The sequence below is a fragment of the Triticum dicoccoides genome, chromosome 4B (assembly GCF_002162155.2).
Source record: "Triticum dicoccoides isolate Atlit2015 ecotype Zavitan chromosome 4B, WEW_v2.0, whole genome shotgun sequence".
Classification (NCBI taxonomy): domain Eukaryota; kingdom Viridiplantae; phylum Streptophyta; class Magnoliopsida; order Poales; family Poaceae; genus Triticum; species Triticum dicoccoides.
Genome location: NC_041387.1, coordinates 101,559,278 through 101,569,758, shown reverse-complemented (window position 1 = coordinate 101,569,758; position 10,481 = coordinate 101,559,278).

Here is a 10,481-nt window from a genome sequence, read left to right as displayed (position 1 = left end):
GCCCACTCCGGCCCCGAACCGGCCTCGCCTTGCTATCGGGCAGGGGTGCGGCTTCGCCCGCACCAGCCTGCCCGTATGCCCGTTAGGGGCCTTGGCCTATGACAGGGGGCCCCACGCCCAGAACGGTTTTATAAAAAAAAAGAGAATTAAAAAAATATATATATTAAATAAATAAATAATAATTAAATTAATTAATTAATTAAGGAATTAATTAAGTTAATTAATCATAATTAGATTAACCTAATTAACTAATTAGTTTAATTAAACAGTAGTTAGATTAGTTAAATAGTGATTAGCCTAAACAGTCTATGACCAGTGGGTCCCACACGTCAGATTGACCAGTCAACACCCCTGTTGACTGCTGACGCCATGCTGTCGTCATGCTGACGTCAGCATACACTATTCTGGATAATGTTAGAGTTATATAATTAAATAAATTTCAGAAAATTCATAAAATCTTTAGAAAATCATATCTTTTAATCCGTAACTCGGATTAAAATATTTTCAACACGAAAGTTGCTCAGAACGACGAGACGATTCCGGATACGCAGTCCGTTCGTCCGCCACACCCCTCTAACCTATCGAACCCGCAACTTTCCCCCTCCGGCTCCTCTGCCCGAAAACACGAAACACCGGGAATACTTTCCCGGATGTTTTCCCCCCTTCACCGGTATCACCTACTACCGCGTTAGGGCACACCGAACACCGCGTATTGCCTTGTTATATTTTGTGATGCTTTGTTTGCTCTGTATTCATTATTTCTTCCCCCTCTTCTCTCCGGTAGACTACGAGACCGACGCTGATGCCACCGAGTACGACTACGTCATCGACGACCCCTCCTTGTCTGAGCAACCAGGCAAGCCCCCCCCCCTTGATCACCAGATATCGCCTACTCTTCTCTATACTGCTTGCATTAGAGTAGTGTAGCATGTTACTGCTTTCCGTTAATCCTATTCTGATGCATAGCCTGACATTGTCGCTACATCTGTTGATACCTTACCTGCAATCCTAAATGCTTAGTATAGGATGCTAGTCTATCATCATTGGCCTTACATTCTTGTCAGTCTGCCTTGCTATACTATCGGGCCGTGATCACTTGGGAGGTGATCACGGGTATATACTATACATACATACTATACAGATGGTGACTAAAGTCGGGTCAGCTCATTGAGTACCCGCAAGTGATTCTGACGAGGGGGCTGAAAGGACAGGTGGCTCCATCCCGGTAGAGGTGGGCCTGGGTTCCCGACGGCCCTCGACTGTTACTTTGTGGCGGAGCGACAGGGCAGGTTGAGACCACCTAGGAGACAGGTGGGCCTGGCCCTGTTCGGCGTTCGCGGACACTTAACACGCTTAACGAGATCTTGGTATTTGATCTGAGTCTGGCTATGAGCCTATACGCACTAACCATCTACGTGGGAGTAGTTATGGGTATCCCGACGTCGTGGTATCAGCCGAAGCACTTCAGACGTCAGCGACGGAGCGGCGCGCACCGAATTGGACTGGAACGCCACTAGGCTAGGTCTGCTTTCGGCCGCCCACGCAACGTGCAGGTGTGCTCAGGGCGATGGGCCCAGACCCCTGCGCGCTTAGGTTTAGACCGGCGTGCTGGCCTCTCTGTTTTGCCTAGGTGGGGCTGCGACGTGTTGATCTTCCGAGGCCGGGCATGACCCAGGAAAGTGTGTCCGGCCAAATGGGATCAAGCGTGTTGGGCTATGTGGTGCACCCCTGCAGGGAAGTTAATCTATTCGAATAGCCGTGATCTTCGGTAACAGGACGACTTGGAGTTGTACCTTGACCTTATGACAACTAGAACCGGATACTTAAATAAAACACACCCTTCCAAGTGCCAGATACAACCGGTGGTCGCTCTCTCTCAGGGATACGAGGAGGGGATCGCCGGGTAGGATTATGCTATGAGATGCTATTTGGAGATGTTACTTGGAGATGCTACTTGGAGGACTTCAATCTACTTTATTCTACATGCTACAAGACGAAGGTGACCAGAAGCGTAGTCTTCGACAGGATTAGCTATCCCCCTCTTATTCTGGCATTCTGCAGTTCAGTCCACTGATATGGCCCTTTACACATATAACCATGCATATGTAGTGTAGCTCCTTGCTTGCGAGTACTTTGGATGAGTACTCACGGTTGCTTTCTCCCCCCTTTTCCCCCTTTCCTTTCTTTCTGGTTGTCGCAACCAGATGCTGGAGTCCAGGAGCCAGACGCCACCGTCGGCGATGATTCCTACTACACTGGAGGTGCCTACTACTACGTGCAGGCCGCTGATGTCGACCAAGAGTAGTTAGGAGGATCCCAGGCAGGAGGCCTGCGCCTCTTTCGATCTGTATCCCAGTTGTGCTAGCCATCTTATGGCAACTTGTTAACTTATGTCTGTACTCAGATATTGTTGCTTCCGCTGACTCGTCTATGATCGAGCACTTGTATTCGAGCCCTCGAGGCCCCTGGCTTGTATTATGATGCTGGTATGACTTATTTTATTTGTAGAGTTGTGTTGTGATATCTTCCCGTGAGTCCCTGATCTTGATCGTACACATTTGCGTGCATGATTAGTGTACGATTAAATCGGGGGCGTCACAATCAACATCATTTAAACATAGTCAAGTTCATCATCTAATGATCATCACCGGCGAAAGTCCACGAACATAAGAGTAGTGCAAGACATGAAACATCATAAAAGTTGAAACATGAAAGACATGGCACAACGGCCGCATACACGGAATCATCATCGACATCAAGCACCACCGAGTCCACCTCCTCCAAAACCACCACCACCACTGAGTCCACCTCCACCAAAACCACCACCTCCGCCAAAACCACCACCAAGTCCACCTCCGCCAAAACCGCCACCGCCAAGTCCTCCTCCGCCAAAACCGCCACCGCGACCACCATCACTCTGCCAGATCGGAGTGACTGGGGTCGACGGAGCAGGAGTCGAGCCACCGGTCCCCTACATGTTTGAAAGAAGATTCTAATGGTAAATATGACATGATAGTGTTGAATGAACGAGAACTAGTTTGTCATTAGTTAGGCAAATTTACTAACCGGAGTATCACCGCCTAGTGCCAGCCATTCCTCGAACGTGGGAATGTGTGGGGCGTCTCCCGCAGGTGGTGGTGGGGGTCCAACTTGTGGTGGCTCCGTGCGGTTAGTCCAAGACGCCAACATAGCCTGGATGTTAGTTAAACAAGTCCACTTAGAAACAAGCCGTGATCAACAAAGTTAGAAGGAATGAAAGTGCAAATTTGAGCTTGGTTTAAGAGGGCAAAACTAACCGCCATCACTTGACGGCTGTAATCATCGTTTGCCTTCACTCGTTGCAAGTACTCCCTCACCTCAATATGCCTATGCTCGAGAAAGGTCTGATATGCCTACAAAATTGAGGTTGTTTCTAAGTGGGCAGTGATGAAAATAAACTAAGAAAGATAGAGACAAAGAAGATAGGGGGAAGTACTTACATCACGTTGGCGGACTAAGGGAGGCTGCGAACGCCCCGTACTCTCTAACGGGCTCGGGTTGGTAGCTCGAAGCCGTGTGTACGAGATCGACGGAGTGACCAAGCCATCGAAACATGGATACCGGCCATGGGACTTACCCTGGATGGCCACCACCGCCGTGTCGTCGATCTGAGACTGGGCGACCTCAGGAACGGGAACATCCGGATGCAACTTCTGATAGTTCTGAGTGTAAGACTCCAGGTGTTTCTCAGTGTTGCCGTAGTACTGGCTCTCGCCCTCCTAGCGATCACTCCGCTCGCGGGCCAGCTTCCACGACTCCATGTCTGAGAGCGGCCTCTGCAACTTGTCCTCCTGCAACGTCAAACAGAAGTTAGCCATACATAAGAACATGACGGTAAAGAAGAACCAAAATGCATCTTTCATATAGATATACCTTCATGGCCTTGAAGCCCCAGTGGTTCCTGTTTCCTTGGCCGTGTGTCCCGTCTTTTCCACGGTTAGCCCGGGCCTTGATGCTCTTGGCAACAAACTCTGGATCGTCACCGACCCACCTATCCACCAAACACGCCCATCCATCATGCCTTCCATAGCACCAACGAGGAACAACCTATGCAAATTTTGGAAGCATGACATGTGAGCACGAAACATATAGTTGACTCCTTGAAACAATGAAAAGTCAGTAATAGTTACCATCATGAACTGCTCCCTGCTCATGGTAATTTTTTGCCTCTGTGCTTGAGTTTTGGTCATCTTTTGTTGCAGGTAGATGTGGTAGTACTGTGAGACGGCAACCCAACGCACCTCGTACTGCAACTGACGAGCTTTCTTCTTTGCAGACGCAAGTAAGACCACGTCGGCTCTGGCCTTGTGCTCGTCAAGAACTCTATAGAGTTGCTGCAATCATGCATAAACCAGAAGCAAACAAGGCATGATTTGAGTGATTCAATGATAAACTATGAACAAAACTAAAGACAAGTGATTCAAAAGGGAACTTACCCAAAATTTGGTGATCACGGCCTTAGCGGCTGTCCCGTACTCCGCGTTGCTGCAAGCCTCGTAGTGGGCCCAGCTTGTGGCCAAAACACGCAGCTGTGGGTCCCCGTCTGGCCGCGGGCAGAATAGGCCAGGCCAAAACTGCTTCAACAGGACAGTGAGAAGGCCGTTCGGTTTACGGCCCTTTCCGTGAAGGATCCAGTTACTGCAAAAGAATCAAAGGGTTGCCATGTGTACAATAAAAAAATGTTGTCATGTGTTGAAAGTATGATTGAGATGCACTTACTCTGTCCCCGCAGGTTCAATGAGCCACTTGTGCGCCTCGATAGAAGGTGATGTAGGTACTCCGGCATTACCACGCAGCCACCCCTGTGGAGCACCCGGTGGCAAGTCACCCCACAACTCGGGGTCAACCTCCCCTCCACCCTCCTCGCCCTCCTCGGCCTCCTCCTCCTCGGCCTCCTCCTCCTCGGCCTCCTCCTCCTCGGCCTCAAGAATACACTCCTCCTTCTCAGACTCAGAAGCTGCATCAGCATAGGAGGGCATCGAAGAAGACCCTCCTATTTCGGACACGGCCCGGAGTTTTTTGGCCCGGTTGCCTCTCCCCCCACCTCCTCGTCCTCTAGGGGCTCTCCCCCACCCCCTCCTCCTCTAGGGTCTCCTCCCCCGACCCCTCCACCTCCCTGTGAGGTGCCATCCTCACGTAGTCGGGAGGGAACCTTGTGGGCTCGTCCACTCTGAGTAAGTCCTCCTTTGAGTTTACTGAGGAAACTGGCACCGCTGGACTTGCCCATGATTAGCAAACCTGCATTGAGAAGAGAATAAACAATTAGTAAGGATATAAAAAAAAAGCATACAGGAAAGACATTAATAACGAAAGAGAACATTATTAAAAGAACATACATTTTCTAGAACCCATATGAATCATCACTATTGTAATCTATTTGTCGACCGGTCTCATCATCACTATCCCGCATATCTTCTTCGTTGTCTGACGGAGGTGGAGGCTCTTCCTCATCGTCAGCGTCAGCGTCTTCATTTAAATTTTCAAGCATAATTATGTCTCTTTGATTCACAACTGCCTCACCATCAATCCGGGCGCCGTCGTCGTTTGGGTCCAGGTCAACATAACCCAAGTCATCATCCTCCTTGTTTCGGACCACGTCATCATGTTCCTCTTGAAAAAACACTCCCTCATATGTCATGGGGTTTATGTTGCAGTAATCATCATCGTTCGGGTCCGGTAGCTTACCATGTGGCGACACCTTAAACACAACTTCCCAACCCTTTAGGTACTCTTTCTGGCATGGGTAAGGCAGATAATATACTTGTGTGGCCTGGGTAGCGGCGATAAAGAGATCAGCTCCGGCATAGACGGTTGATGGTTTAACTTCAACTAAACCAACAGAAGACGTATGTCTCAGACCCTTTTTGGGGTCGAACCATCAGCATTTGAACACAGTGAGACTTAGGTGTTTACGGCCACATTTGAATGTAAGCTCGTATATTTTTCCTACCCTTCCGTAGTAATCTACATTATTATCTCCTTCGGTGAAGACTCCGGTATTTATGGTTTTGGGATCAGGCCGACTGTTCTGGTGCTCCTCTGTATGGAAGCGATACCCATTCACATCATACTTTTGGCATGTCATGACGGTAGGGTCAAAACCCATGGAAACCCATCTCAATTCTTCATCCATTGATTCGTTCGGATCATTTCCCTACAAGTTTAATTGAAATTATAGGGTGCATGAGTTTAATTGGAAGTGTGAAATGGGTAATAAGGAAGTGTGAAATATTACTTTCTCCATGAACCACGCAATGAAAATTTTCCTTCCATCAGCACCCTTTCGGAGAAGAGCAAGTGCCTCCGCTTCAGTAGGAGGCAGCATTCCTGTCCATTCTTCCTCAACGAATCGACTACAATAAGAAAAGCGGTATAAGAACTAGGCAAAGTGAACATAACGAATTGACTAAAAGAATGGTGCAAAGGTATTACCTCATCCACTCATCCTCAACTTCTTTGATGTTTTGCAAGATATAGAACATGACATCCTCCCACTCATCTCGTGGCATGACATAAGATGTCGAGCATCCAGCCCTGCCACCTTGCCCGGTGAATAGAGGCAACTTGGGTTTATACTTGGGTTCTTCTATATTGTATCGAGACACCTTATTGTGCAACGTGGGAATATGGTCCGGATAGTAGGCTGTCCTGAGGTCTGCCACCTCCTCTAGGATAACTGCCTCAGCTATGGAAGCTTCAATCTTAGCTTTGTTTCCACATTTCTGTCTCAGATGCTTGTTCTGTCTCTCAGGGCCGTACTGCCAACGATACTGCACAGGCCCCCCCAACAATACCTCGTTCGCAAGGTGCAAAATGAGATGTGTCATCGGAGTAAAGAAGCCTGGCGGGAAGATCTTCTCTAGCTTGCATATCAACTCCGGCGCCTTCTTATGCATTTCTTTTATCTTCTCAGGACATACTTCTTTAGCACAAAGCGTTCATAAGAAATGGCTTAACTTCGCAAGCACACGCCAGACACGCTCGGGAACATAGCCCCGAACCATCACCGGCATAATCCGCTCAATCCATACATGATAGTCATGACTCTTCAGCCCGGTCACTCTGCCCGTTGAAAGATTGACCCCCTTACTTATATTCGACGCATAACCATCAGTGAACTTCACGACGTGTTTCAGCCACTTGAATGCCTCCATCTTATGATCCTTTTTAAGTACGAAGTCAGCATCTGGCTTGAACCAAGATTTTCGACTGCCTGTGGGAGGTTGCATGTGAAGACGTGGTCTATCACAAATATTCTGTTGATCGACTCTAGCATTAACATTATCCTTTGTCTTATCAGGAATGTTGAGGATCGTGTTAAAAAGGGACTGTGCGACATTCTTTTCGGTGTGCATCACGTCGATGTTGTATGGAAGTTTGAGGTCCTTAAAATAGAGAAGCTGCGTGAAGGGGGTAATGTGAGTCCAGTTGTGCGTCTCACCATATCCTTCAAAACATTTTTTCCCTTTACCGATGCCTTTGCCTTTGCCTTTGCCTTTGCCTTTCCCTTCACCGGCAGGCTTAAGAGCTTTGAGCTGAGCAAGCATATCCGCACCAGAAAACGTTGGAATCTCGTTTACTTCATGGACAACTTTGCCTTTTGTGAAGTTCTTCTTGTCTTCCCTATCAGGATGGTCTGGAGGGAGGAATTGTCGATGCTGGTCAAAGGCAACATACTTGCCACCCTTCTTCAGCCAAATGAAAATCAAGGCCTGCATGCACACTGGGCAAGGCATCTTTCCACTTGTACACCATCCACAGAACAGGGCATAGCCGGGAAAGTCATGCATGCAATACTGTAGCCAAACTTTCATCAAGAAATTTTTCTGCAGATGCCGGTCGTATGTCAACCTCGGGAAGTACCAAGAATGGTGCAAATCATCCACCAACGGCTGCATAAACACACTCAAATTCTTCCCTGGATATTCAGGCCCCGGAATTATAAGCGACAGGAACATGGTCTTGCGTTGCATTATGGCGCCGGGAGGGAGATTGAGCGGAATAACAAATATGGGCCAGCAACTGTATGGATTAGACGACATACCATATGGATTGAACCCATCACCTGTTATAGCAATTCTGACATTCCCAGCCTCGGCTGCTTCCTCCGGGTACTTTATATCGAATGACTTCCATGCTTCACCTTCTGATGCATGTACAATTTTTTTTGGATTGTACCTTTTCCCTTCCTTGTGCCACTTCATCATTTTGGCAGACTCCTCGGTGATGAAAAGGTGCTGCAGTCTTTTTATAAAATCAAGATACCGAAGAACCTTCACAGGGATTTTTAGCTGCCGCTTCTGACCATGCTTATCGACCACCTCAATATACCGAGAGGAACCGCACTTCCTACAGTAGTTGTCATCCGCATACTCATGCCTAAACAAAAGGCAATTCTTTGGACAAACATGTATTTTCTCATAGTCCATGGAGAGCGCCTTCATGATTTTCTTCATACCGTACAGGGTTTTCGGCAGTTCATGGCCCTCGGGCAGGCTGTTAGCCCATACTCCCAGAAATGCTTCGAAGCAACCTCGGCTACAGCCGTACTCAGCCTTCACTTCCACCAGTTGCGAGATGGCATCCAGCACAGACAGCTTGGCACCCTCATAGAGAGGTTTCTTTGACGAGGCCAAGATTTCCAGGAAGGCCTTTGCGGTTCCTCCGGCTCCTCCGGTTCATTCGCTGAATGTGACGGAGGTGTCGGCTGTGCAGTAAAGACATCATCTAGCATGTCTCTAACCCCATCGTCCTCATAACCAGCGACGCGTTGTCGTATCACATCCTCTCTACCACGGTCCCACTGGGCAAAGTTTATCGGCATATTAAAGTTGGGCATAAATCCATGCGTGCGAAGGTGCTTAGTCATCGCACTCTTATCTCTGCGGATACGTCTCTTACATCTGGCACACGGGCATTCTGGCACCATCCTCATTGGACTACGAAATATCTCTTTCAAAAACACATCAGATTTCTCGACCCACTCTGTTGTTACTTGATTCCGACGGAAAAACCCACTATACATCCACTGGTTATCTGCCATCTCTGCTTTATTGGAACCCACACAACAAAATTAATGATTCATTTAAATTACCCACATCAATATTTTATTTTTTACAAGGTTGACGAGTAATCCACCTACATCTCTAATAGGTAAAGATGGGTCCTAATCCCACCCGAGAATGTGTAGATTGAGTACGGTCCATGCTCTACCCCATTCCGAGACAAAATTTCGGCAGCACCTCCCCGCTGTTCTCCAAATACACGTCTCAGCAAAATGCCGAGAGAATGTGCATTCGGAGAACAACAGGGAGGCGCCGCCGAAATCCTGTCTCGGAACGGGGTAGAGCATGAACAACGTACCCAATCTACACATCCTCGGGTTGTCCGTGGAAAGCGCTGGACAATCCAAAAGAGCTGCGGTGATAACTATGCAATTGAATGCATATTTATCATGCAACCCTTTCGGACGGGAGACCTAGGTTACGCGACTTGATGTGAAAATTCAATCTAGTTAAAAGAGGCTAGGAGTTGAAGGTGGATTCGTAGCTCACCCTCCGCTGTAGAGGAAGTAGTCTAGTAGCGGCAGGATCACGGACCAAACCCAGACGACGAAGGCTCCAGTGAGATGAAATACCACAAAGCCTGTAAATTTTACCGAGTCAAAAATTTGAGGGCATCACATCACATAAAACATTGACACTTCAAACTATGAAAAAAATCATATTGCTGATGACATCTAGTCAAGGTTTTAGATCATCATGATACTTCAAATCCTAATTTTCATCAAGTGTCAAATTTTGTTCTTCAATTTTTTTAGCAAGATCATCATGATAAAATAACTACTCATCAGATACAAATTTTGTCAACATCACAAAATGAAACTATAGCTATTTGACAACATCTCAAATATACCAATTTTGTTCTTCAAAATTTTTTTAGCGCGTCTCGCATAGCTATTTGACAACATCACCAACTTGACCAAAGCTATAACTAACCAATATAAATCAATCCATCCATTCATCCATACAACATGCATCTATCACATATATAACAAGCTGTAAAAATTGCAAAAAAAATTAAGAAAAAAAGAGCTCACCGAGGTACGACGCTCCGGTGGCATTGCTACCCCCAGGGCCCCCGTCCCGCCTAACCCTGAAGCGGTTGACCACGAGATCTAGCCCTTTGACTTCCCACGGACGGGCATTGACCAGTGGACCTCTCCACCCGGTTGTGTCAGGTCGGCCCATAGGGACACCCGGGAGCAACATCCGGGCCAAAACCACAGCTAAATCCACTGCGTGTAGACCCGACGCGTCCGTTTCCCCCCTCCAGGTGCCGGCGGCGGCACCGTCCGTGAGGGAGGCCACGCACCGGAGACGCGTGCCGCCTCTTCGGACATGCCACAACACCACCCCGCATGTATGAGGGCCCGGTACGAC